The following is a 27,630-nucleotide window of genomic DNA, read 5'->3' on the forward strand; positions in this document are numbered from 1 at the left end:
ACAGGTGGGTCCAGGGCTCAACCCTCTGAGGGGAGGAGGGGAGCCACACCGGCCCGAGTAAGCAGTACAGGAGCTCAGGCCTCTGGCAGCAGGCTGAGCAGGAAACAGTACAGGGGCTCAGGCCTCTGGTAGCAGGCTGAGCAGGAAACAGTACAGCGGCTCAGGCCTCTGGTAGCAGGCTGAGCAGGAAACAGTATAGGAGCTCAGGCTGAGCAGTCTGGTGATGGGGATAACTGCCACCCGTGAGTGGGGTGGCAGGGGGGACACAGGCCCACTCACTCCACTGTGTCCCGGCCCGGGGCCCTAGGCAGCGGTCGTTACCGCTGATGGTCAGTGGGGATCCTGACCACAACACACTGACATGGGCTCTATCTGCTCAGCGGCCTGACTGAGGTCGGCTGCCCCCGGGCCACTTCCAATATCCCCCTCTGGTCCTACCTGGTCCACGGCATCTGGTCCCGGGAAGTCCCACTGCATGGGTTCCTCAACTCCCGGACTGGGGGGTAGGTCTGGTAGGTCCTCAGGGAAGTCCGGCCAACTCTGCTCCGGGGGTTCCTCAGGGTAGCAGCACGGGGGTGGGGAGGTTCCTAGCAGCTCCTCGTCATAGGTGGTGCGGGGAAGCTCCGGCAGGTCTTCCCAGTAGCGGATCAGGGGTATCTCCGGCCAGTCCGGGCAAGGGCTCTGGGCTCCAGTGGCTCCCCCGTCAGGAGCTCCCTCAGGCAGGTCTGCTCCCCGTGGTGGCTGGGGCCTGACTGAGCTGGATGGGCTGGCTTTTATCCTTCCGGGTCGCCGCCTGACCCTTTGAGGGGCGGGCTTACCACTCTGTAACCCTGCCTCTTCCTGTGGCCGGGGCTCAACCCTCTCCGGGGAGGAGGGGAGCCACACTGGCCCGCTACATTCCCCCCCCACCCAAGCCTGGTTCCCATACCTTGGGGCCAGGTCCTTCCATTTCTCCAAGGCGGGACAGGAAGTCGGCATTTGCATGGTCCTTGCCTGCCCGATGCCGGATGTTAAAGGCATAGGGTTGTAGGGCTAGGTACCACCGCATGATACGGGGGTTGTTACCCTTCATTCGCATTAACCATTGGAGGGCTGCATGGTCCGTGATGAGGGTAAACGGGGCACCTAGGAGAAAGAATCGGAGGGCATCACAGGCCCACTTTACCGCTAGGGCTTCTTTCTCGATTACTGCGTAGTTTCGCTTGCGGGGGAATAGTTTCCGGCTGAGGTATATTACTGGATGGTCCCCCCCTCTGCTTCTGACGCGTCTGTCTGTAGGATAAACGGCTTGTCGAAGTCCTGGCTGTACAAGACTGGTTCCTGGCACAGGCGGTCCTTAAGGGTCTGGAAGGCCACCTTGCACTCAGCCGTCCAGCGCACTTGTCGGGGGCTATTTTTAGTGAGGAGCTCAGTTAGGGGTGTGGCAATTGATGCGCATTGCGGAATAAACCGCCGATAATACCCGGCGAGGCCCAGGAACTGCCGCACTTGGCGTTTCGTCGTGGGCGTGGGACAGTCTGCAAGGGCTTGTACCTTGCCCACCAGGGGTCTTATTCGTCCTCCCCCCACAGTGTAGCCAAGATAGGTGGTCTCCTGCCAGGCGATCCTACATTTCTTAGGGTTGGCGGTCAACCCTGCCTCTCGCAAGGTTCGTAGGACCGCGGCGACCTGGTTGAGATGATCTTCCCAGTGGCGACTGTAAATTACCACGTCATCCAGGTAGGCGGCCGCATACTCCTGGTGTGGCCGCAAGAGGTGGTCCATCAGCCACTGGAAGGTCGCGGGGGCACCATGGAGGCCAAATGGCATCCGATTGAATTGATAAAGCCCTGAGGGGGTAACAAAGGCAGTTTTCTCTTTAGACGCTTCGTCGAGTGGGATCTGCCAATATCCTTTGCTCAGGTCCAGGGTGGTAATAAATTGGGCTTCCCCCAGGCGGCCCAGGAGTTCGTCCACCCTGGGCATCGGATAGGCGTCAAAACGCGAGATGGCGTTTACCTGACGGAAGTCTATACAAAATTGGCGGGTGCCGTCCGGTTTGGGGACCAGAACCACCGGACTGCGCCATTCACTGCGGGAAGGCTCGATGACCCCCACGGCTAACATGGCTCGGACCTCTTCTTCTACCTCCTGACGCATCCGGTAGGGCAAAGGCCGGGTGGTTTCTCTGATCGTCTTCCCTGGCTCGGTCATAATCGTGTGGCAGGCCAGGGTCGTATACCCTGGGACTGCCGTGAAGGTTTTTTGGAAAGCCTGCAGGAGACACTTAGTCTGCTTACGCTGCTCCGCCGTGAGCGAGGTGCCTGCCGGGGGTTCCTCCAAACCCCCCGTCTCGGTCGCGTCCGGGCCCAGTTCGGGCTCAGGCGGGCAAGGATCAATCAGTAGGCCCTCTCGGTCACACCATGGCTTTAGCAGGTTGACGTGGTAGACCTGGAGTTTCTTCCGTCGGTCGGGTTGGCGGATTTCGTAGGTCACGGGTCCCACTTGTCGCGCCACCTCATAGGGCCCCTGCCAGCGGGCCAATAGCTTGGACTCGCTGGATGGGAGAAGCAGCAGGACCCGGTCCCCGGGAGCAAACCTCCAGGCCTGTGCCTCTCAGTTGTAGTTCCGTCCCTGCTTCGCCTGAGCTGCCTGCAAATTCTCCCGGGCTAGTGTCCCGGCTTGAGTTAAGTACTCCCGTAATTGGAGAACGTACTGGAGGAGGCCCTGGTTTGGAGAGGCCGACTCCTCCCACGTTTCCCGCATCAGATCCAGAAGTCCGCGGGGTCTTCGTCCGTACAACAGTTCAAAGAGGGAGAACTTGGTCGATGCTTGGGGAACCTCCCGGATGGCCAGCAACAGGGGCGGTAGGAACTGGTCCCAGTGTCGCAGTTCCCCGGGGGGGAATTTTTTTAGCAAGTCCTTAAGGGTGCGGTTAAACCGTTCTACCAACCCGTCGGTCTGCGGGTGGTATACGGTCGTGTGAAGTTGTTTCACCCCCAGGAGTTTGCAGACCTGTTGGAGCAGCCGGGACGTGAAATTAGTGCCCTGATCCGTTAGGATCTCCCTAGGCAATCCTACTCGGGCAAAAATCTTTATCAGTTCCCCCGCAATCATCCGGGCAGTGAAGCTCCGCAGGGGGAACAGCCTCGGGGAAGTGGGAGGCGTAGTCCACGAGGACTAGGACATATTGGAACCTGGCCGCGCTTCGGGGAAGCGGGCCTATCAGGTCCATGGTGACCCATTCAAAGGGGGTCTCGACCACTGGCATAGGGACTAAGGGCGCCTTGGGTACCCGAGGCGGGGCGGCCAGTTGACACTCGGGGCAGGAGGTACAATATTGCTTCACCTCTTGGTGGATACCGGGCCAGAAAAACCGCGCCAGGATTCGGGCGAGGGTCTTTTCTTGCCCGAGATGCCCGGCGGCGGGCACATCATGGGCCAACTGCATCACGGCCCTTCGATGACAACGGGGTACCAGCAATTGCGTCAAGGGTTCCCGGGTGCGCGGGTCTCGGTCGATGCGGTAGAGCCGATCCTGACGCAGCTCAAAATGGGGCCACTGCGTGGCCCGGAGAGGATCCACTACGGAGCCGTCGACGGCCGCCAGTTGCTCGTAGGCCCGGCTAAGCGTCGGGTCCGAACGCTGGTCGTGGCAAAAGTCAGTGTCGAAGCGAGGTTTCGTGGGAGTTGGCCCCGGCGACCCCTTATCATCTTGGTCTCCTCCTTCGCTCTCCTCACCAGCCTGCTCCACCTCCGGCGGAGGTCCCCGGGGTTCGGCAGCCAACCCCGGCGTTGACCGGACGATCTCTTCGAAGGTGGGCCAATCTCGTCCCAGAATCACGGGATAGGCCAGGCCGGGCGCCAGGCCGACTACCACCCGCCGGGCAAGGCCCCCCACCGTTAGCCGGGCCCAGGCACTCGGGTAGGGTCGGACATCTCCATGGATGCACTGTAATTGTATTGGCTGCAGACGGGGGTCGGCTGGGGGTCCCAAAATCTGGCGAACCAGGGTCTGGCCGCACCCAGAGTCAATCAGGGCCCGTGTGGCTTGGTCCTCCACCATCACTGGGATTGTGAGCTTGGGTGCCTCTGGCCGTCGGGCCCGGCCGTCCCCTGCATAGACCTGCCCGAAACTGCAGTCCATTTCGGGACAGTCGCGTTGTCTATGTCCCGCCTTCCCACACCTAAAGCAGGGACCGAGCTCAGGTCGCCCACTCCGAGGGAGGCCTGTCCGGGTACTTGGGGGGAGGGGGGCTTCGACGGCCCTTTGGAGCTCCCTGGTTGGAGGCCGGGGTGGTCAGCCGGGAAGCCGCCTCCGAGCCCGAAGTCTGGGATCCCGGTCGAGAGTCTGGCCCATGGCCTGAGCCCCGTGGGCTGGGCCGGTCCGACGTCTTCCTCTCCTCACGGGCCCATTCGGGCCCGGCAATAGGTGGCCAGAAGGTGGGCCCTATAGAGGCTTCAGCGGCCAGGAAGCCCTCCATCAGCGCGACGGCATCAGCCAAGGTCGTCGGCCGGTGGCGGAGTACCCAGGCCCTCCCCTTGGCCGGTAGGATATGCACAAATAGTTCTAAGACCACCTGCTCAGCGACCTCCTCCGCTGTCCTGACCTCTGGCTGCAGCCACCGGCGGCAGGCTTCTTTTAAGGTCTGGGCCACCATCCGGGGACGGGCGCCCGCAGGGTAGGTGTACCGCCGGAACCTCTGTCTAAACGTCTCGGGGCTGACGTCCAAAGCGTCCAGGACTGCCACTTTTACTTGGTCATATTCCCTGGCCTCTTCGGTCGCCAGCCCACGGTAGGCTGCTTGGGCCGCCCCGGTCAAATAGGGGGCCAACAGAGTGGCCCATTAGTCTCTCGCCCACCCTGCGACGAGGGCCACCCGTTCAAACGTGACCAAGAAGGCCTCGGGGTCATCATCTGGGCCCATCTTGGTCAGGCGCAGGGGGGCCGCCGACCGTGGGCCCCCCCCAGCACCCTCCCCCGCTGGCCAGTCGGCGGGGCGGGGTACAGGCCCCAGGAGGTGCTGTAGCTGGTTCCCCAGCTGCTGGACTAACTGCTGTTGCTGCTCCAGCTGAGCGGCCTGCTGCTGCTGCCGGAGCTGAGCTGCGTCTCGCAGCTGCTGCTGTTCCAGCTGGGCGGCATGCTGCTGTTGCTGCTGTAGGAGCTGAGCTGCCTGTTGCCGCTCCTGGCTTTCCACCAGCAGCTGGAACAGCCGGTCCATATCCATTTTCCTGGCTGAGAGGGGGCGTACTGCCACCCTCTTACCGGCCCCTTCTCACAGGGGCAAGGGATCAAGTCCCTGGTCAGGTGCCACTTGTAACAGGGGCGTCCGGGGCTCAACCCTCTGAGGGGAGGAGGGGAGCCACACCGGCCCGAGTAAGCAGTACAGGAGCTCAGGCCTCTGGTAGCAGGCTGAGCAGAAAACAGTACAGGGGCTCAGGCCTCTGGCAGCAGGCTGAGGAGGAAACAGTACAGGGGCTCAGGCCTCTTGCAGCAGGCTGAGCAGCAAACAGTACAGGAGCTCAGGCCTCTGGCAGCAGGCTGAGCAGTAAACAGTACAGGAGCTCAAGCCTCTTGTAGCAGGCTGAGCAGGAAACAGTACAGGAGCTCAGGCCTCTTGTAGCAGGCTGAGCAGGAAACAGTACAGGAGCTCAGGCCTCTTGTAGCAGGCTGAGCAGGAAACAGTACAGGAGCTCAGGCCTCTTGTAGCAGGCTGAGCAGGAAACAGTACAGGAGCTCAGGCCTCTTGCCGCAGGCTGAGCAGTCTGATGAGAGGGATAACTGCCACCCGTGAGTGGGGTGGCAGCGGGGACACAGGCCCACCCACTCCACTGTGTCCCGGCCCGGGGCCCTAGGCAGCGGTCGTTACCGCTGACGGTCAGTGGGGATCCTGACCGCAACACACTGACATGGGCTCTATCTGGTCAGCGGCCTGACTGAGGTCGGCTGCCCCCGGGCCACTTCCAATATCCCCCTCTGGTCCTACCTGGTCCACAGCGTCTGGTCCCGGGAAGTCCCACTGCATGGGTTCCTCAACCCCCGGACTGGGGGGTAGGTCTGGTAGGTCCTCGGGGAAGTCCGGCCAACTCTGCTCCGGGGGTTCCTCAGGGTAGCAGCACGGGGGTGGGGAGGTTCCTAGCGGCTCCTCGTCATAGGTGGTGCGGGGAAGCTCCGGCAGGTCTTCCCAGTAGCGGATCAGGGGTATCTCCGGCCAGTCCGGGCAAGGGCTCTGGGCTCCAGCGGCTCCCCCGTCAGGAGCTCCCTCAGGCAGGTCTGCTCCCCGTGGTGGCTGGGGCCTGACTGAGCTGGATGGGCTGGCTTTTATCCTTCCGGGTCGCCGCCTGACCCTTTGAGGGGCGGGCTTACCACTCTGTAACCCCGCCTCTTCCTGTGGCCAGGGCTCAACCCTCTCCGGGGAGGAGGGGAGCCACACTGGCCCGCTACAGCCTTCTATGATGAGATAACCGGCTCTGTGGATGAGGGGAAAGCAGTGGATGTGCTATTTATGGACTTTAGCAAAGCTTTTGATACAGTCTCCCACAGTATTCTTGCCAGCAAGTTAAAGAAGTCTGGGCTGGATGAATGGACAGTAAGGTGGATAGAAGACTAGCTAGATGGTCGGGCTCAACGGGTAGTGATCAATGGTTCCATGTCTAGTTGGCAGCCGGTATCAAGTGGAGTGCCCCAAGGGTCGGTTCTGGGGCTGGTTTTGTTCAATATCTTCATTAACGATCTGGAGGATGGTGCAAGCAGTGGACTGGATGAGGATGGTGTGGACTGCACCCTTAGCAAGTTTGCAGATGACACTAAACTGGGAGGAGTGGTTGATACGCTGGAGGGTAGGGATAGGATACAGAGGGACCTAGACAAATTAGAGGATTGGGCCAAAAGAAATATGATGAGGTTCAGCAAGGACAAGTGCAGAGTCCTGCACTTAGGACGGAAGAATCCCATGCACTGCTATAGACTAGGGACCGAATGGCTGGGCAGCAGTTCTGCAGAAAGGGACCTAGGGGTTACAGTGGATGAAAAGCTGAATATGAGTCAACAGTGTGCCCTTGTTGCCAAGAAGGCTAATGGCATTTTGGGTTGTATAAGTAGGGGCATTTCTAGGGTTGTGATCATTCCCCTCTATTCAGCACTGGTGAGGCCTCATTTGGAGTACTGTGTCCAGTTTTGGGCCCCACACTACAAGAAGGATGTGGATAAATTGGAGAGAGTCCAGCGGAGGGCAACAAAAATGATTAGGGGGCTGGAGCACATGACTTACGAGGAGAGGCTGAGGGAACTGAGATTGTTTAGCCTGCAGAAGAGAAGATTGAGGGGGGATTTGATAGCTGCTTTCAGCTACCTGAAAGGGGGTTCCAAAGAGGATGGATCTAGACTGTTCTCAGTGGTAGAAGATGACAGAACAAGGAGTAATGGTCTCAAGTTGCAGAGGGGGAGGTTTAGGTTGGACATTAGGAAAAACTATTTCCCTAGGAGGGCGGTGAAGCACTGGAATGGGTTACCTAGGGAGGTGGTGGAATCTCCTTCCTTAGAGGTTTTTAAGGCCCAGCTTGACAAAGCCCTGGCTGGGATGATTTAGTTGGGTTTGGTCCTGCTTTGAGCAGGGGGTTGGACTAGATGACCTCCTGAGGTCCCTTCGAACCCTGAGATTCTATGATTCTATGATTCCTCTGGGTAGGGAACTTGGAACGTTTTCTTGGATGTGCGCAGATTTCTGTTGAGCTCTATACTGCAAGCTCAGAGCCAGCTGTCTCCCACTCATGCCTGAAGGGATGCAATGCAATGCAAGGATATAATGAAGTCCCTGAGGTTAATCCAAAATTGGTACCTTTGGATTTGGGCTTTTAGTAGTTGGAGGCAAATTCAAACAGACAGCTAAACAAATCCTGCTGTGATTCCTTATGTTGGGAAAGCTTGGGGAGAACCCCCTGATTGAGGATTCTTGCCCAATTCCACTTTGGACATTTACGTGTGGAGTGTTTAACATTCCCACTTCAGTTTCATCTGATAAGGGATTCTTTACCCTTATTGTCCTGAATGGTTGGGCAACACAACTGTGCACTGTCAAATGCCAGTTTGGGATTTCACCACAGGGGTGGTTGAAGCTCAGGGACAACAGAAGTAATGCCTCTATAGAACTCCCTCACAGTCCATGCCTCGTGTAACCTGCAGCATCAGGGAAACATACCAAATAAAGGCCACTCCCCTGCTCCCAGAAAGCACTGTACTGGTATGCCCTGTTGGGGCAATACCATGAGGCCACCAAGACAACGTGTGGCACTGGGAATCTGGCTGTCATGACATGCTTGCCCACAAATGAACTAGTATGTATAGTACAGGGCACAAGGTAGGTATTGTATGCTACACGACCAGCAGCCAGGGGGCCATGTGTGCAATGGGGATGTGGCTGATGTATGACAACTTATTACCCATCCATTCCCATGCCTGCAGGTTAATGATCTGAGCAGGCTGGGCCAAATTCCCTGCCAGTGCAAATGGACATAGCTGCAACTTCATTTACACCAGGAAAGAACTTGGCTCTTTGTCTCTGTTCCATGTGTGCTCTTTCTGTCCCACTGCCTATTCCTTGTCTAGTCAGACTCCTGCTCCAGCGGATGGGGCATCAGACTGCAAGTCAGGAGAGTCGGGTTGTTTTCCCAGGTTTGCTGTTGACTTGCTATGTTACCTTGGTCTTATAGGGAGAAATTTTCAAGAAGTGGCCTCTGTCTTTGGGTGCCCAAGCTTAGCCACCTACAGTAGAACGTAACTTTCAGAGATGTTGAGCAATTTCAGATCCTGTGGACTTCAGTCAGCAAGGTTTTGCACATAAAGGGCACAAAGCAAGGGACAGGTAAGAGAACCTGACCCCCAATCCTCTACTCTGATCTCTAGAGTACACTGATGGGACATCGCCCTAGGAAAATAGCACAACTGCACACCAAGACATTCATTGTTCCAATGTCCTATTTGCTCTATTCAAGGGTCTGGCATGGAATTCTCAAAGGGTCCTCTTAAAAACTGGAAATACCATTGGGCACTTGCTACCAGCGTTGATCAAATATCTACACCCCTGCCCCCCATAGCTTCTGTTATTACATTTATTTGTCCAGGAATCCCACAGCTTAAAAAGCTTGCCCATGGATGTGCAGGGGGTTATGCTAAGGGACAGGGAGCTGGTATAGGAAGTGTGCTGCGTTGCGCGAACAGACTGTTGGGAGGTCATCTCAGAGCTATGACTTAGCTTTTGAAGATCTGCTTCTGGGCTCTGCACAGAGGAGGGCAGGGGCAGGGAAACCATAAAACTATGGCTTTGTCCTCTAAGAGCTATGTTGCTGCCAAAGGTGGCTGTTGAGACAGATTGTCATCATTGGATGTGATTCAAATGTCTTTATATGGAGAGAGATTTAGACAGAGAATGGCAACTGTTCAGCAAGATTTGATCTTCACTGAAGATACACATCACAGGTTCTTTCTCTGCCTCCTGCCCTGGATTGCTTGGCTATTCCCATGATTTTAATTTTAAATGTGCTGTTACATGCTCCTCTCATTAAGTGTGTGCTGTTGGCATTCTCCAGCAGCGCAGCAGACGGTAGAAAACATGAAGGAACTGGCTCTAAATGAGGAAGCTACACCAGTTAGCTTGTCAACTAACTTGGAAACTTGACAAACTGGAAGTGTAGGGAGCTAAACTGGCACAAATGCTGAGGACTTGCGTTGTGTCTTCCCAGACAATGTCTAATTCAGTCACTCCCAAACTGGTTTACTGAGCACTTGCTGGTGCTCTGCTGAGAGCCAGTTGGCTGCATGGTGTTGGCGCCTCCTTGCTTCAGAGGGAAGAAGATCCCGGAGGCCTGTAATAGTATCTTGCAACAAGATAGACTTGATGATGCTTTTGGTAGGTGAAGGGATGTTAATCTTGTTGTCCTGGTCAAATTCCAGCTCAGATATTTACATTCTACCTCCTCAAACGACCCCTGCATTTTACTGGATACAAGAATCGCTAGCTCTTTAAAATCATTGCAAATCAAAACTTACAACAGCTACAACAAGCCCTTTGCTAAAGAGGGAGGGCGGGAGTAGCTTTGTGTTCAGTCTCAATTTAGGCTAGTTTAGATAAAAGCAGTTGTAATAAGTAGCTTCAGAATGAGCTGTGCAAACACCAACCTATTTCTAAGTTACATGGCATGGAAAAATACTTGAACTGAAATAAATTCTTTTTTTCTCTCTTCTGCTTTTCCAAGTTTACGTGGCCTGTTCCTGTATCCAAGCCAGCATGTAAGCACAAGATAAGATTGGCTCTTTATTTCCCATACAGCTCTGCCAACTAAGAAAATTCTTCTATGCTCTTAAAACTAAATAAGACCCTTTTGGAATCCATGATGCAAATCAACATGTGATCAGCACAGCAATGATCTTATCAGGCTGCCATTGTACTTAGCACCAGCTCCAGCAAAGATGGGCAGCTGGGATTTATTTTTAACTTAAAAATAATCATGAGCAAAGGAAGTGTTTTGGGAGGAATTAGTCATGGTTACAAAGATAATCTTTGTTAATGAAGCCCCAAGCAGGCTTGTGTCCAAAAGAGACAAATAATGAGGTGCAGAAATGTTTATAAGCCCTTGGAGATTCATTCACAAGGATCCTATAAGTCCAAGAGCTGAGGGATAAAAGGCTGCAGGATTTAAAGAGCAATATTTACAGAGGGAAAGAACTTTAAAACACCAGACTGAAAATAAATACATGGGTTAGCACTTCCTCTTTTAATCCTTTCTGAGATAGGGAGAGCAGATGTCCCAATTTTATAGAGACAGTCCAAATATTTCCTTTGTCTTCTGTAGGTGCCTACTACCCCTCATCCCTGTGCTGATTTTTCTCACCCTATCCTGAGAGCGAGGAAGAGCTAGTGGTTAAGGCACTGACCTGAGATTCAGAAGATCCGGGTGACTTGCAGTATGACCTCGGCTAGGTCATTTTAGGGTGTGATCCAAAGCCCAGAGGTTTGAATGGGCTTTGGATTAATCCCTGATTGAGCAAATCCCTTAAGCATGCAAGTAGTAATAATATCACCTAGCTGTTACATAGCACATTTCATCAATGGCTCTCAAAGCAGGTAAATAGGAAGTGACTTGCCCAAGGTCACCCTTGGAGGAATCAGCAGGTGAACCAGAACTAGAACCCAAGCCCCCTGAGTCCCAGTCCAGTGTCCTAGCCATTAGGCTACACTTCTCTGTGCCTCAGTTCCCTCTCTGTAAAATGAGGATATTTGTCTGTCCACTCTGGGTATGTCTACACTACCTGCTGGATCGGCGGGTAGCGATCTCGTCGACTCCGGAACTCCACCAGGGCGAGCGGCGGTAGCAGAGTCGATGGGGGGAGCCGCGGCCGTTGATCCCGCGCCATGAGAACGGGAGGTAAGTCGATGTAAGATATGTCGACTTCAGCTACGCTATTCCCATAGCTAAAGTTGCGTATCTTACATCGACTCCCCCGCCCTAGTGTAGACCAGGCCTCTGAAATCTATTTAGACTGTAGACTCTTTTGGGCTGGGGCTGTTGGTTACTGTGTATTTATACAGTGCCTAGCCCAGTGGGGCCCTGATTTTGGTTAGTCTCTCTAGGTCAGGATTTCTCAACCTGTGGGTTGTGACCCAAAATTGGGTCACAAGATTGTGTTAAAGGTTCATGGGGCGGGGGGACAGGGACAGTTTCTGTCCCCCAGAGGTGTGGGTAGGAGACCCTGGAGGAGGGTTGCAGAGCCCACCCTGAAACAGCAGACGGTTCAGGATGTTGCGACCTGGTGCATGGGGTCACAATACTGCTCAAGTTTGGCCCAGCTGCTGCTCTATTATGGTGGGGGGCCAGCCAGGCCAAATCTGAGGAATTGGATCTGTGACTCCATGTTCCACACTGCCGTGCTGCTCACATCAGTCTGGCCCAGCTAGTCCAAACCTGAAAAGCATTGCTATGCTGGAGTAGTAACATTGTTGGAGGGGTGCAGAACTGAGCCCAGTGTGTCCCACGCCCCCAGGTCAGGACCCATCACTATGGTACACAAGTATATGTATTTAATACACATTAATGTAATAGTATATTATATATTGGGGGAAGGAAATATTCAGTCTTTTTTTTTTTTCTTCTTCACTAAAGCTATTTACTGGGTCTCAACAGCCATCAAGGTTTACAAATGGATCCTGAGAGAACCACTATTCTAGGTGCTACGGTAATACAAATAAACTATTAATCATTATGTATCCAGAATGTCTGTGTTCAGAGAGGAGATTTCTCCCTTATACACCGTCCCCCTCCTAAATGAGCCACAGGTAAAGTAATCTCTGTGATCACAGTTGCCTCCCATACAACTGTGGGAGCTGCAGTGGAAGATTATGGAGCAAGAAAAAGACAGGTTATGATGACAGATAAATATTAATTCCACATACAAAGATCTTCAATAGTAGCAAGGGGCATATTGTGCAAGCCAGCTGCTTATGATGCTGGGCCTTTTGGCCTAGTGGAGGGAAGATCACTTTTTAGGTAATGGAGCTAGTAGTGTGGGTGCATTAAAGCAGGGGTCCCCAATGTGGTACCCACAGGCGCCATGGCACCCACCGGGGCATCGAAGTGCGCCCGCATACTGGCCAGCGTACGAGCATCCGCTGAAATGCCACCGACAAGCAGCAGCATCCAGAGGTGCCGCCGCCGAAATGCCACCGATTTTCGGAGGCGATGCCTCTGGATGACGCTGCTTGTCGGCGGTATTTCAGCGACGACGCCTATTGACGTTGCTACTTGTCGGCAGCATTTCGGCGGATGCTCGTCCGCCACCACAGTCCTTCATGGCTCGTCGGCTGGCACCCGCCAGACAAAAAAGGTTGGGGACCACTGCATTAAAGCGTACAAGGAAACGTTCAGAAAATAAAGTCAGATACAGGTTTGAACGAGGAACAGAAGCATGGAAAACTGAAGGCAGAACTCTTCTGCTCCTCGAGTTGTGCACAAAGGTGAGGATTCATTCCTCTGCAGAAGCCTGACACAAGCACCACTTAAGTCCCATTCAGGCTTTCAGACTCAGGCCTTAATGATGGCAGTGTGTGTGCGTCTTTGGCCCCTTCCATCCAAAGACAGCTCAAAGTGGTGTTAGTCTAGCTAAACATTTTGAACTGGATCTTTAGCTCCCTAAATGCTTTTCACTGAACATTAGAAACAGAACATTCCCCTGTTTAACCATCATGTAGGCCCGATGAATGTGAGTAGCCAGAAGGTTAATGCTATTAAAAAATAAAAAATTATCTATGGTATGCTTGGTTAATGATGGCAGATTAAATGTCTTATAAAGCATGTTCTAGCCAGTGTGCCATAGTAATGATGCTACTTAAGATCCTGGTGCTCCACTCCATTATACCAGTTTCACCTTAGCACAGCTGCACAGATTTAACTGGCATCACACCAAGGAAGAACCAATGTAATGAAGTTGAGTGGCCTATGGCCTGTGAGACTCAGGTCTCATTTTGGTTGTAGAGTTTAGTGTGTGGGTGTTGGGTGGCGTCAGGGGCCTGTGCTAGTGAGGAGGCCAGACTAGATGGTTTGGTGGTTCTGGCCCTGTGATTCTATGAAGTGGAAAATCCATCCCTGGCTCTTTAGAATTTAAGGGCTCAATTCTACAAGGTGTTAAACAATCGCTCTATTGACGTCAATGAGATTGAAGGCTGTTCTGCATTTGGAAAGAGGCGTTCAGCTCCCTCTGGGATCAGTCCCCTTTGTGTTACATGCAGGGCTATGGATTGCTTAGTGTTGTGGTGCCATTAGTCTTTCAGCGCAGCTGCCAGAGCTTCTATCTTTGTTAGGCTGCACAACTTAGGGCAAGTTTACGCTACCACTTACTTCGGTATAACTTGTCACTCAATGGTGTGAATAAGCTACCCCCCATTCTGAGCAATGTAAATTACACCAACCTAAGCGCTGATGTGGACAGACCTATGTTGGGTGGGAGAGTTGCTATTCCACTCACGGAGGTGGATTTATTATGCCAACAGGAGAGCTCTCTCCTGTTAGCATAGAGCATCTTCACCAGATGCGCTGCAGCCGCGCCGTTGCACGGATATAGGGCTTCTAGCATAGACTAACCCTTAATGTGAGTTGGGTAGTCCCTAGGGGACAATCACTACCTCCTAAGGCACCCTCATTGCTAGAGGGTCTCTGGTTGGAACAGGCAAGGTGGCAGAAATGAAAATGAGATTCACAGACACGGCTTTAAGCGTAATAAGGGACACAGATGCAAGTAGTGTACAAAAATACTGACAAATTATTTGGACAAACCCAACCTAATAATGCTCCAGAACAGTGTGTAAAATACTGGCCATGGGGTGGGTGCTTCATCCGCCCAATAACCCGTGCAATCACTAAGGCTTCTGAGGGCAAACAAGTATTTTCATTGTCTGGCAGAGTAGTGAACCCATCACCCATCTTGAGCCTGAGCAACCAGTCCAGTGATTATAGTCGTCGTGATACTATCTCAATCTATGACAATTTGCACCGGGTGAGGAACTGGTCTCTTATGTCAAGTATATGGGCATGTCTGCACTGCCCTGCAGTTCAGATTAAGGGGGCATGAATAACAGTGCACACCAAAATGTCTTTGAAGAGAGGACCACAGTAATTTGAAACTTGGGACCTTTAAGTTCACAGCTGCAATGTCCTCATGGGGTAGTTACAGCACAGGAAATGGGTGCACAGTACTATTCACATACCCATAGTCCGAATTGCAGGGCAGTGTAGACATACCCTATCTTTGTTGTGCATTAAGAGTCCAAGGTTATGTGAAACAATGGTTCTCAACCAGAGGTATGTGTAACTCTGGAGGTATGCAAAGGTCTTCTGGGGGTACATCATATTTGCTTAGTTTTACATTAGGCTACATAAAAAGCACTAGTGAAGTCATACAAATGAACGTTTCATACAGACTATGACTTGTTTATACTGCTATAAATACTATACACTGAAAGGTAAGTACAATATTTATATTCTGACTGATTTTGTAATTATATTGTAAAAATGAAAGTAAGCAGTTTTTCAGTAGGGTGCTCTTTTGTGTTTTTTGCCTGATTTTTTTTTTTTTGGTAAGCAAGTCATTTATGTGAAACGTGGGGGTACTCAAGACAAATCAGACTCCTGAAAGGGGTACAGTAGCCTGGAAAGGTTGAGAGGGACTGATGTAAAACGTAAGGAAATGCATGGATCTCTGTACATCTCATTGAAGAAGTGGAAGTCATGAGCTCATGGGAGGCACATGAACCTCCTCCCCGCCTCAGGGAGCCTAGCCCCCTGCCCGGCCCCTTCTGCCTCAGGCTCTGCTCTCCTGCTCTTGCTGGGTGGGGCCAGAGGAGCCCCCCACAGTGTCCAGAGGAGCCCAAGCCCCAGCCACCCGAGTAGCTCTGAGCCCAGCCCCCCGGTGTGGGGAGCATTAGCAGAGGTCTGGGGAGGCTTAGCCTCCCCCAGCCTCAATTACACGCTGCCCATGCTTAAGTTACTGAATGTTACCTTACAACGTGTGCACATGTAGCCTTCTCCATGCTTCTGGTCTATGCATAGGCTACTAACAGAACAGCCAGGCCTGCATTCCTTACTCAAGCAAAAGTCCTACCACAGTCAGAAGCCAGAGGGATGACCGCAGGAGTGGGCCCAGATTTTGTTATCTAAATTACAAAGGACTTTAGGAGTCCATTCCAGAAGGAACAGCATTGAGCAAATAAGCCAGGCACAGGAGACGGACATGTAAAGTGTTGCAAGTAAAATATTTTCAAACCTTAGCAGCAGAGCAGTCAGGAGAGACTGGTGAACAATGGAGCCTTTGAGGGTACCGACAGACACAAGGAAAATTCCCCAAACTGCTGACAGCCCAACAAGCAACATGAGTAACTTGTCACTTGTTTCTGAACAAGCTATCGCTCAATTGAAATGACAGTGGTTTTTTTCCCCTCATCCATTGCAGAAACTAATTCACTGCACCCGAACAATTACTTAATTGAAGTGTGTGTGCGCTTGTGTGCGTGCGCTGGCCTGGCAACTCGGAAGGCTGAAGTCTTCGATTTATCCACAGCACTGGGCATGGCAGCTACCCTACGTTGCCCTGCCCTTGTGCCTCCTTCCTGACCTGGAATGATCATTGAAAGGAATGTGAGACTTGCTCATTCTCCATGCCCAGTCAGTCGTTGACTGCTCCAGTGGCTCTCCCGACACTGGTGCTAATGAGTGCCAATTTCATTTGTGGGTCTTTTTAATGGGGACAGGTGTTCAATAGGAACTGAATCCAAAACAACAAATTCATTTTAAAAACCACTAAACTGTTTCATTCTCTACCACTCTGGACTGGCTTCAAACCAGTGGCCAGGAGGTGAAAGGCTCTGGATCCCAGGAGTCATTCAGTTCTCCTTTTCCAAACGTTTACATAAGTCTTTCATCTCCAGGTGTGACCCAGTTAACCTATGAGAGGCAGGCAGTGGGGGAGGGGTATACTTTACCACTGATAATGACGATCTCTGATAGATGCAGAGTTTATAGATATGAACCATTGTTACAAGCTGGCATACAATTTTCCTCTGGATTCTCAGCTGGCTATTTCCACATCTACCTTTTAAAATTATTTTTCTGAAATGTTTAGTGACTCATGTGGGAGATCACTTGGGATCCCCAGGCTCAGGAAGCCAGCTTGCTAGGAGATGTGATTTTTATTTCAGAAATGTCAGTTTGCTGCTGATAGTTTACAGACTATCGAGAAAATATGAGGGGGTTCCTGACATTCCACAACATTTTGGGGGCCAGATCCTCAGCTGGCATAAATCAGTATACTTCTATTGTCTTCAATGGAGCTACACCTCTTTACACTGCAGAACCATCTGGCCCTCTGTACATATGTAACAGTTAGTAATAGCACCTCACAGTTCAGTATAGCTTCTTTTGTAAAAAACCAAAACAAGGTTCAATGGCTCTACTGCTACTGTTAAATACTCCAGATGAGTGTTAAAGGTGACCTGTAATGGAAGAATAACTTGGTTTGTTCCCTTTTTTACTCTATTGTTTATAAAGAATGCTTGACAGGTTGGTTTGCTTAGGTGGTTTTTTTCTATTGGTTTTTTACCTTATGAATATTAAGACAGGCCATCCCTGTTTTTGCTAGAGGACTCCCCAGAGGGCCAAGGAACTGGAGTGGAAAATTTTTCAGCCCTTAACTGAAGGGAAGGGGTGTCAAAACTTTAACAAAGAGATCTTTCCTAGAAACTGCTTGTCAGATGTTTGTATTAAATAATGTTAAAAGTGGGGGGGGGAGAACCCTCAGTGAACTAAAAGCCCAAAGAGTTTTAAATAGCCTGGCCTTCTTCCACAAATAAGAAGAAAGGGACGAACCAAGTTTTCTCCCCTTTACAAGTCACCTTTAAAAGTGGCCTCTGTGGTTTTGTAATTTTTTTTAAATCACACTTTTTATATCAAGATGGGGTGTGGGGTCTACTGTTGAGGTCACGTAACTATATCAAGGTAAAAACTACTCGGGCCTTGTCTCCACTAGGATTTTGTATTGTGATAGCTAGTATTGTGAGTATTTGCAAGTCAGCTTTTTGGAGTAATAGTCAATATTATAACCTATGTAGCAAAGAGATGAGTGGTTTTTTTCGAAGTTTTGAAAGGCAAGAGCGAGCATCCCAGCAAAGAGTTAATCCCACTGCAGAGCCTCCGATCTAAAAAAACACCATGAACATTACTGTGGGGGGAATTCTATGCCAAAAATAAAAAAATTCTGCGCACAATATTTTAAAATTCTACATATTTTTATTTGTCAAAATAACATATGATCATTCCAGTTTCAGTTATGTTGGTAATTTATTTCAAAATATCTGTCAGCAAGTATGTCTGTAACAATACAGACAACAACAAAAAATTCAGGAAACATGTTTTGACAAATAGATTCCTTACTAGGCATATTAATATAGAACTTTAAGTAATTCATCTGAACTACAATACAGAAACCTATTTCCTGCACCCCTAAGAAGCTATGCAAAGGCTAGGGTGAATCAGAGGTGACATAGGAGCTGAGGGGTGAACATGGAGGGTTGTTTGGGTGTGGGTTGGAGCAGTATGGAACAGGTTAGGGGTTTTTTGTTTTGTTTGTTTCTTGAGGGGGAGGGATTGTTAGGGAGTTGGAAGCCTCCCCCATGCAGATCTTGACTGACCCCTAGCCTCTCCCATTCAGTCAGGCACATCTGCCCCTGCCCCCAAGTGTCCCTGCACCTCCACTCCAATTCAGCCCCTGGTTCAATGCTGTCATCCCATTAGCTCCTGTGCCCCCCCGCCCCCATATCCCATGTCTCCTCACTGGGCCCCACAGACAGGGCACTGTGAGGAAGGCAGCCTCTGCCCACCCCTCTCTGAGGCTGGCTGCTTCAGCCCTGAGCCAGCTGCCCTCTGTTCTGGTGCCACAGCAGCCCCTAGTGGGTGAAAGGTGCAACTGCAGCGCCTCGCCAGCAAAATCTATTCTCTGCGGAGACCACAAAAAAAAAAATCTGCAGGTGGAATTCATGTCCCAAGGAGTAGATTGTGTAAGACAATGCACAGAGCTTTTTGCAGATCAGTGGATGCCTTGGAACTTGAGGGGGAGGGAACAGACCAGGGAGCCTTGAATTTAAGCAGGAGAGTTCCTTTTGTGTTCCACACTGACCCTAGAGATTTCCAAATACCAGTCCAACATTGATGTTCAGCCATGACCCAGGTGCCTGGATCTTGATTTTTCAGGCCCATCTAACCTGTGCTCAGAACATGAGTTGGGAGGGGGACAAAGGTAGCTGTGTTTACGTATGATTTATTTGCTTGCTTGTTTGTATTCGGTAGTGCCTGCCATCTCTGCAGCCAACGGATTCTAGGGCTACCTGGAGGCTACTTTGATCTCTGACATAGGCTGCTCTAAATTATCAGTTCTCCTCTGGTGCCAATGGGCTGCTCCAGCAATGAGAATAGCTGAAGCATGTTTCCTCTCTCTAGCCAGGGCATCAGTAGTTTACAGTTTTCAGTAAAGCATTAATTTAACAGTGTTGCTCTGCTTTAAAGCAATAATGAACTCTGCTATTTCAAGCCCCCTTACTATTTTTAAAAGTTAAAGGAATTTTCTCCTGAGGGACTTGATGTGCCTTAAGATTTCCAGTAAATCTCTAAATAGCAAAACATTCTTAGACCAGCTAAATAGATGTACAGAGACTGTCAGTTGGGGGCGGGGGAGAAATCTACACCAACTAGACTCCAAACCAGACAAACAGTCCACAGCTAAAAGTCAGGGGAAATGAGTTAAGTTCAAGCGTCTAGCAGACTTGGTTCTAACCTCTGGTACATTGTACCTTGGGAATAACCCCACTGAAAGAAATGGAGTCACCCCAGTGTAACCCAGAATCAGGCCCACGCTATCTACAACAACAGGATATGCTGAGGGAAGCAGAGTTCTCAGGTCATTACATTTTAGCACACTGGAATTTCTTTCTGCATATCAGGAACTAAGAACGTCTGCCTTCAGTGGTCCACAGCAGGAAAGAAGAAGAAGAACAGAAAAGTTCAGCTCAGAAATCAACAATACAAAATCCCGAAGAGCATAGAAAACAACAGAGGCAAGAAAACAAAACCACCCATCCAAGTTGAATTATCCTTGACCTAGGGAAATAGCTTTATCTCAGTGATGAACTCCTATGCTGCTGCCTAACGCATGTTAGAAATATTGTTATAAATACTCAGTGATGCCTTCCAAAGCTTATGGTTACTGGTTACGTTTTTTACATGCACAATGAGTGACTATATATTTCCAGTGAGAAGGGAAATATATAGATTTTAGATTAAGTGAAGCAATTATCAGGAAAGACTCCAAGCGCAGTCTCCTGGAGAGAATACGCAGTGTGTGCCTCTGTAACTGGCTGCATCTGAACTGCCCCCAAAACGGCAGCTGCCTGCAGCAGATTCCTGGAAATGCAAGGGGGCAGTACACGGAGAACAAAACAGTTACATAGCTTCATATGCCATAATACTTGTGTTAAGTGCCAACAGGGTGTTGAGTGCTGTAAATAAATAAGAATAAGAGACAATCCTTACGCCAAGCTGTTTACAGTCTAAGAAACACTGAGGTCAATGGCACTATGCCAATTTACATCAGCTGAGGACTGGGGCCATGAGACTGATTCTCCTCTCACAACCATGTAAATCAGAAGTCATTTCACTGCAGTCCATGGAGCTACACCAGTGTAAAACTGATGTAACAGGAGAGAATCCAGCCCATAGTATAGTGTGTATAAATCTGCATTCTCACCATGATCATATTTTACACCCACTGTGCACAGATATAAATAACTACACAAGATCCAGGACAATGTACAACCAGGCCAAGCTCCTCCTGTTCTGTTGCAAAGTTCCTGCTGCCTCTACAATTAGTTACAGACACAGTCAGGGTTATCCATGACTGCTGTGCAACATGGACATGGATATTTGCCTTCACATCCTGTTGAGCTAGGCCAGTATGTCAGGGGGTAAAATAAAAGTCCAACAGAGAGGCTGAGAAACCGTTGTGTCCCATAATGGGATCCTGGAAGGTAAGCCTTATGAAAAAATCCTATAGAATGTATTAGAACATTCTGGCAGTGTTGTTATAGCCATGTTGATCCTAGGGTAGTAGAGAGACAAGGTGGGTGAGATGTATATTTTATTGGTCCAAATTTTATTGGTGAAAGGGACATGCTTTTGAGCTACGCAGAGCTGAAGAAGAGCTCCACGTAGCTCAAAGCGTGTCCATTTCACCCACAAAAGTTGGTCCAATAAATATTACCTCCCCCAGTCTCTCAGAAAATAATATGCATTCTGCAGGACTTTAGAACCCTGTTCTGTAGGCTTGAGGCACTCTTCACATAAAGCATTAGATGCCTGCTGTAGAATTCTATGCAATGATTTAAAAAATATCTGTCAAATTGATTACTCTAACCCTTCAGTTTAGTAGAGAATTTCTATAGAAAACTATTACACATTGTTGCTTTCATTCCTAGTAAATTCTACAGGACTTCTTCAGAATGAGGCGGATGCTCGGACGTTAGCACTCTCTGTCAGCAACACACAGTCCAGTTCCTTTGCTTTTTTACGGGCAGGTCTGTCAAGATTCTTGACTATGGTTTTATTTTGTCATTGTAAAGTTCAGGTTCAGCGCCAAACCTCCCCGAGTGCAGATCCAGGGTTTGGGCACAGCCCCGTACAGCCACGTTGGATAGCTGCAAAGTTAGGATCCAGATCAAAATTTCACTTTCCCCTAAGTTCAGGAGTGTCAGACACAGAGTGTACATGCTGCAGCAATCACTGCTAAATTGTTAGAGCTTTGCTATTTGTTTGCAATTAGGAAACCTTTGTAGCATCACTCGGGTAGCCCAGGATGTCCAGCCTGCCTTTTGTTCTGGATTCACTGGCTTTTGGCTTCCTCAGGTTTTCATGGTAGGAAGCAGAGGCTCCAGGTCCTAGTCTGGAAGGAGGTTGTCAGGATTGGCTTTCAATATATCAGACATCACTCAAAACGTCTTTAAAAGATCTGTTGTTTTCCAGTAATCTGAACAGCCTGGCGATCAACCTGCCAGCATCTTAGGCCTTTTCTGTTGTGAGCACTAGCGGCCACCTCACCAATGACTTGCTGCAGGATTGTTGTTTTTTGTTTGTTTGTTTTTTAAATCACTACAAAACCAAACACACTCTCTTATAAGAGTTTATTGAGAGAAGGAAACAGTGGTAGAGACACCAGGATGTTCTGGCAGCTGTAGCAGTAGATTCTATCTGACACCAGCACAGTTGACTCAGCCATTCATTGTTCCCAGGTAGGTGAGCTGAATTCCATGCAGTTTATTGGGTGTGTGTGGGCGGGGGGTGTTTCATAGGAAGCCTTAAAAGTGAAGACTCTCTGTTCCTCATCCAAGATCCCCAGGCACTTTACCTGAGAGCAGGATAATGTCCTTGCCCAAACCTTTGCTCTTCCCCAGCATGCAAATTAATTCTGGTCTCCTGCTAGCCAAGCTGCCTGCTCTCTTAGGCCAGATCTAGACTAGGAGCACTTTGCCGGCATAGCTACACCACTGTATACCCAGTGTAGTTACAGCTGTACCAGCACAGCTGATCTTTTAAAGGCATCGCTTGTTCCGTCCTCCTCCCCATGTGAAACAAGCCCTACCAGTAAACACAGTTTTGCTAGTACAGCTGCATGTACATGAGGGACTATTTCTGGCCCAGCTGTGTCAGTCAGAGATCGCACCCCTGACTCTCATAGGTATGCCAGCAAACTGTACTGTACTGTAGGCGTGGCCTTACCTCTCCCCACTCCCATCGAGCCAGTTCCTTTCTGCCAACACCCGTCACACCACTCACTTTGCACAGCCTGCTCTGCAAGGGGTGCAGTGGGTGGTTTCAGCCAAGATAAAGCCGTATCGTCACACCCCAGAGCAGTCAGCAGAGCAGTCACGCCTTCCCCACATCCTGCTATGCTCACAGGTCTGGCCTGCATTATAAAGGTACGTCAAGCAAACTACATTACTAGGGCCTGTGAAAAATGTCATGCCCTGAGTGATGTAGTTAAGCTGACCTATGCCCCGGTGTAGACACCACTTGGTCCATGGAAGAATTCTTCCATCAATCTAGCTACCTGTCCTGGAGAAGTGGATGTACCACAGTGACAGAAGAACCCTTCCTCTGGCTGTAGTTTGTGTCTATGCTACAGCAGCACACCGTGTTTCTAGTGTAGACGTACCCGCAACCCCCACAAGCACTAGCTCACAAGCCCCCTGCTGTCCTGGAGCACTCATGCTCAAACGCAGGTATCAGTATGTGCCATGGCGCCCTGATGCTGGCTTTCTATCAGGTTGCTAGCAATAAGATTAGGCCCCATTGTGGAGTTCAGCTGTGATGCCCAGCCACACTAAAAGTCACTGGGATTTAGGCACCTAATGCCCTTAGGCCCCACTGAAAATCCAAGCCTCAGCCTGGCCCTAGAAACATGGCACTTAGAATCCTACTGGGTGTGATTCTGATCTCACACCACTTTTGTATCTACTTAAATCCATTGGGTTTGACTCCCAACAACACAGAGCTCTGCTCTATAAACCTGTGTGCGTGCGTCCCACCCCGGCCCCAAAGGAAAAAATGACTCTGCAGACTATGAATAGGCTGTTTAGAAAAAGTGACACATGGAGAGATTTTACTTTAAGGGTGGAGGCACTGAAGCCCCTCGAAACACTAACAGGCTCCAAGGAGGGCTGTTTAGATTAGATCTCCTTTGGTCATAGCGTCATAGCAAAGTGCTAGCCATGACTCATAACCCATCATGTACGCAGTCAGTGAGTTCAAAAAGATGTCAAGGTACTTCCCACCTTGTGTTTATCTAGCTTACCGGTTATTTTACAACCACATCCTTGGTCACACAGGCCCTGGGAATGTTAGCACATACCAAAGGCCTGCTCGAACTTGACCATGTCTCAGTAAGATATGTTTAATTATATTTAAATTAACCATTTGGTGGCAGTAGCCTGGAAAACCCTCCACTACTCTCTACTGTGTTCTCCCTACATTAGGGTAGCAGGAAAGCCTGAACCCTGGTCCTCCAGGGCAAGCTCAATCATTCAGCTTATTTTTAGAGGACTTGCTAAATGCAGCTGGATTTCTGCGTATTAATGGACACAGATGGTGACATCAGTTAATAAATCTACTAAGGTTGCCACTCCAGGCATCTGGTTTTCATCCAGAATGCCTGGTCGAAAACGGACCCTGGTGGCTCTGGTCAGCACCACTTACTGGGCCGTTAAAAGTCCAGTCAGCAACGCAGCAGGGCTAAGGCAGACTCCCTGCCTGGCTCCGTCTGGCTTCCAGGAAGCGGCGACATGTCCCTCCAGCTCCAAGGTGCAGGGGTAGCCAGAGCGGCTCAGTGCACTCCCCCCTCCCCGAATGCTGGCTCCACAGCTCCCATTGGCCTGTGGACATCAGCAGCAGGCAGACCCCTCTGCCTAGGAGCCAGAGAGAGATGTCGCCGCTTCCTGGGAGCCACCTGAGGTAAGCAGCACCCGGCTGGAGATCGCACCCCTCACCCTTTCCCGCACCCCAACCCTCTGCCCTAGCCCTGAGTCCCCTCACATACCCAAATTCCCTTCTGGAGCCCATACCCCAAAACCATCCTGCACCCCAACTGCCTGCCCCAGCTCAGAACTCCCTCCCACACCCAAACTTCCTTCCCAGACCCACCACTCTCTGGGAGGGAGTTAGGGTGTGGAGGGGATGTGGGGTGCAGGGTCTGGGCTGGGGCAGAGGGTTGGGGTGCAGGAGGGAGTCAGGGGGTCGGCACCTACCTCGGACAGCTCCCGAAAGTGACCAGCAAACCCTTCTGGCAGTGGCTCCTAGGTGAGAGGCCCAGGAGGTCTCCACTGCCCGCAGGAACCTCCCCCACAGCTCCCATTGGCTGCAGTTCCCCGTAGAGCAGGGGCCGTAATGGTGTTCCAGCTGCTTCCAGGAGTGGCGTGGTGTGAAGGCGGTCAGGATGCCCTGCCTTAGCTCCATTGCCCCTTCACAATTGCCTCTTTTTTCCCCTCCCAACATCGGCAGGCCTGTGCATAATAAACTGAAACATGGTTAAATCTGAAGCCCTGGCACTTGGTAACACCCAGGCTATGTCTACACTGCAATTAAAAACCCACAGCTGGCCTGTGCCAGCTGACTCAGGCTTCTGGGTGTCAGGCCTAGGGGCTGTTTAATTGTGGTGTAGATGCTTGGGCTTGGGTCAGAGCTTGAGGTCTAGGACCTTGTCAGGTGAGATGGTCCCAGAGCTCAGACTGCAGCCTGACTGCAATTAAATTAAATTAAATTAAACAGCCCCTTAGCCTAAGCCCAAATCAGCTAGCATGGGCCAACCCCAGGTATCTAAATGCAATTATAGCCATATCTTAAGTGGTGTATTATTGACGCATCATCTGCCTTTGCCTCTGTGAGAAACTACAGTACTAGGCCACTTCTCATAAGGCATTTCTGAGAATTATGTGAAAATGACATGGGAAAAGATGGTCTTGTAGCTATGGGACTGGATGAGGTTTCAGCACTCACTCTCTGGGTCAGCCACACATTTCCTGTGCGAATTCTTTAGAACCTAATTTTCAGTGGTGCCAACCACCCACAGCTCAAACTGAAATCAACAGGAGCTGCAGTACTTGGCACGCCTGCAACCTTCTCTGGTTTACAAAATGCATACAGCAGTGGTTCTCAACCCGTGGCCCAATCAGCACACAGCTGCAGCCCATGTGACATCCTCAGGGCCATACAGGTAGTACTGGATGCAGCCCACAATGGTAAAGAGGTTGAGAACCACTGGCATACACCCGGCTGATGCTGCTTTAGGGGCATGTTGGGTCAACATGTCCCGACCCAGGCACCATTCCTGATAGCAACCGGCAGATTTCTCAATGCTCCGTTTAGTCTGAGATGTTTAGAGTCTATTGCAATTTGTATCAATCGGTTACTTATTATCTCCGATGCTGGTTATTTGCAGCCAGTGAGCTATCAGTCTCTTTGCACTGTCATTAAACTTCCAGCAGAGTGGTAATAATAATGATGATGATGATAACAGTCCCGATGACACATTAACCACGCTTCAAACATTACTTAGTCCTCTTGCCTTCCCTGAGAGGGGGAAACTGAGGCAGTGATCTTAGTGACTTGCCCTAAAGCACACAGGCGTGAGGGACAAAGTGAGATGGGCAGATAGAAGGATGGTAAAGCTTTATGCATGTTGTTACTGTGCTGATCTGTGATGACCCAGGCCAGCCTCCAAGTCCTGATGTGATTCTCATTAATATTGGCACACCTGTCTGCTACCGTCAGCTGCAGGAGCAACAGCGACCAGGTGCTGTAGGTCCCTACCACTGCTCCCCTTCTTTTTATAATCCAGTTTAAAGCTATCTTTGAGGGCCTTACCAGACCACCAGCAACCTCTCTCCATTTTGGTAGCAATAATGCCTTATAAATAAGGCACAAGGGTTTTTTATAATATTACACAGAACATAAGACAGGAATCCTGCTGGGGCCAAATGCTCATCTGCTGCACTGGAATAAATCCGAGCAACTGCCCTGCCATCAATATGGTGTAAGTGAGAACAGAACTGGGCCCAGGGAGGTTACCTTTGTTCCCTAGAGAGCCACAGAAATGCAGCCTTTTTCCCTGGGCTGCCAGACTAAGGCCTGGTCTACACTTAAAACGTAGGTCAGCATAACTACATTGGTTGGGGGGTGAAAATGCCACACTCCTGAACATCAGAGCTATGCTGACATAACCCCCAGTGCAGATGCAGCCGGGTGGAAGGAAGAATGCTACCATTGCTCTGGGAGGTGGTGTTCCTGTGGTGATGGAAAACCCCCCTTTCAGCACTGTAGTGTGCGTCTGGAAGATGGGGTTACTGTGACACACGTAGCCATGTTGTTGTATCACCTGAAGTGTAGACGTGACTTCAGACAAAAGTGAGAATTGAGAAACCTTTAGAAAATAGAAGAGAAAAAAACAAAGTGACTAGGTCATAAGAGTGGCCATACTGGGTCAGACCAAAGGTCCATCTAGCCCAGTATCCTGTCTTCTGACAGTGGCCAATGCCAGGTGTCCCACAGGGAATAAACAGAACAGACAATCATCAAGAGATTGATGTGGCCCATTCCCAGCTTCTGGCAAAACACCAGAACACAGGTGCCACTGAGCCATATCCTTTCTTGGTTACTTCCTGGCTGAACTCCCTTCAACAGCTCAGGCCTGGTCTATGTTAGGAAATTAGTTATTATACCAACCTGTGTCGCTGAGGGGTATGAAAAATCCACATCACATAGCAACCCAGTTAATCCACCCTAACCCCAGGTGCAGACAGCCTAGGTTGATAGGAGAATTCTCTCATCAGGAGGTGGATAACCTATGCCAATGGGAGAATCGCTCCTGTTGGTGCAGGTAGCATCTCTACTGAAGCACTAAAGCAACGTCTCTGCAGCGTTTTAGGTATAGACAAGCCCTCAGTTTTACCCACTGTCCTTCTGGAATGCGGCCCCTCAACAACCCAAACAGGCCGCCCAGAGAACCTTCCCCTGGGTTTGTCATGGCCATAGCATATGCCATTCCCCAAGGCATTATTGTTCTGCGCCTCGCAAAGCCAAACCCTTCATATTGATCCAGAATAACAAAACTCAATGGAGCCACTCATTAGGGCCAATGGGGCAAATTTAATACGGCCTGTGGTAAGCCATGCAAATCCTAGGGAAGTCCCTGAGCCAAATCCTGCTCTGATTTACACTGGTGTAAATCCAAAACAACCCTGTTGAATTCATTGGAGCAACTCTAAATTTACACTGGGTATAACTCAGTGCAGAGTTAGGCCAGTCGGGTATAAAAGGCAAAGTAGTGTAACGTGCAGGGCCTGCGCTTCCACTAGGCAATCCTAGGCGGTCGCCTAGGGTGGCAGGATTTGCGGGGCGGCATTTTGCTGCCCTCGGTGGAAATTCGGCGGTGGGGGGGGGTCCCTTCCGCTCCGGAAATTCGGTGGCGGGGGGTCCTTCTGCTCCAGGTCTTTGGCAGAAATTTGGCATTGGGGAAGA

General features: G+C 50.4%; 1 long non-coding RNA gene across 1 annotated transcript in view; it reads left to right on the forward strand.

Annotated features, from left to right (window-relative positions):
* Positions 1-19,750, forward strand: part of LOC120407924 — a 39,958-nt gene extending 20,208 nt beyond the window's left edge. The window contains exon 3 of the long non-coding RNA XR_005600332.1: positions 19,512-19,750. This is a non-coding gene — a long non-coding RNA (uncharacterized LOC120407924). The remainder of the gene's footprint in view (positions 1-19,511) is intronic.
* Positions 19,751-27,630: the final 7,880 nt, after the last annotated feature.

The sequence above is a fragment of the Mauremys reevesii genome, linkage group 6, assembly GCF_016161935.1.
Source record: "Mauremys reevesii isolate NIE-2019 linkage group 6, ASM1616193v1, whole genome shotgun sequence".
Lineage (NCBI taxonomy): Eukaryota > Metazoa > Chordata > Testudines > Geoemydidae > Mauremys > Mauremys reevesii.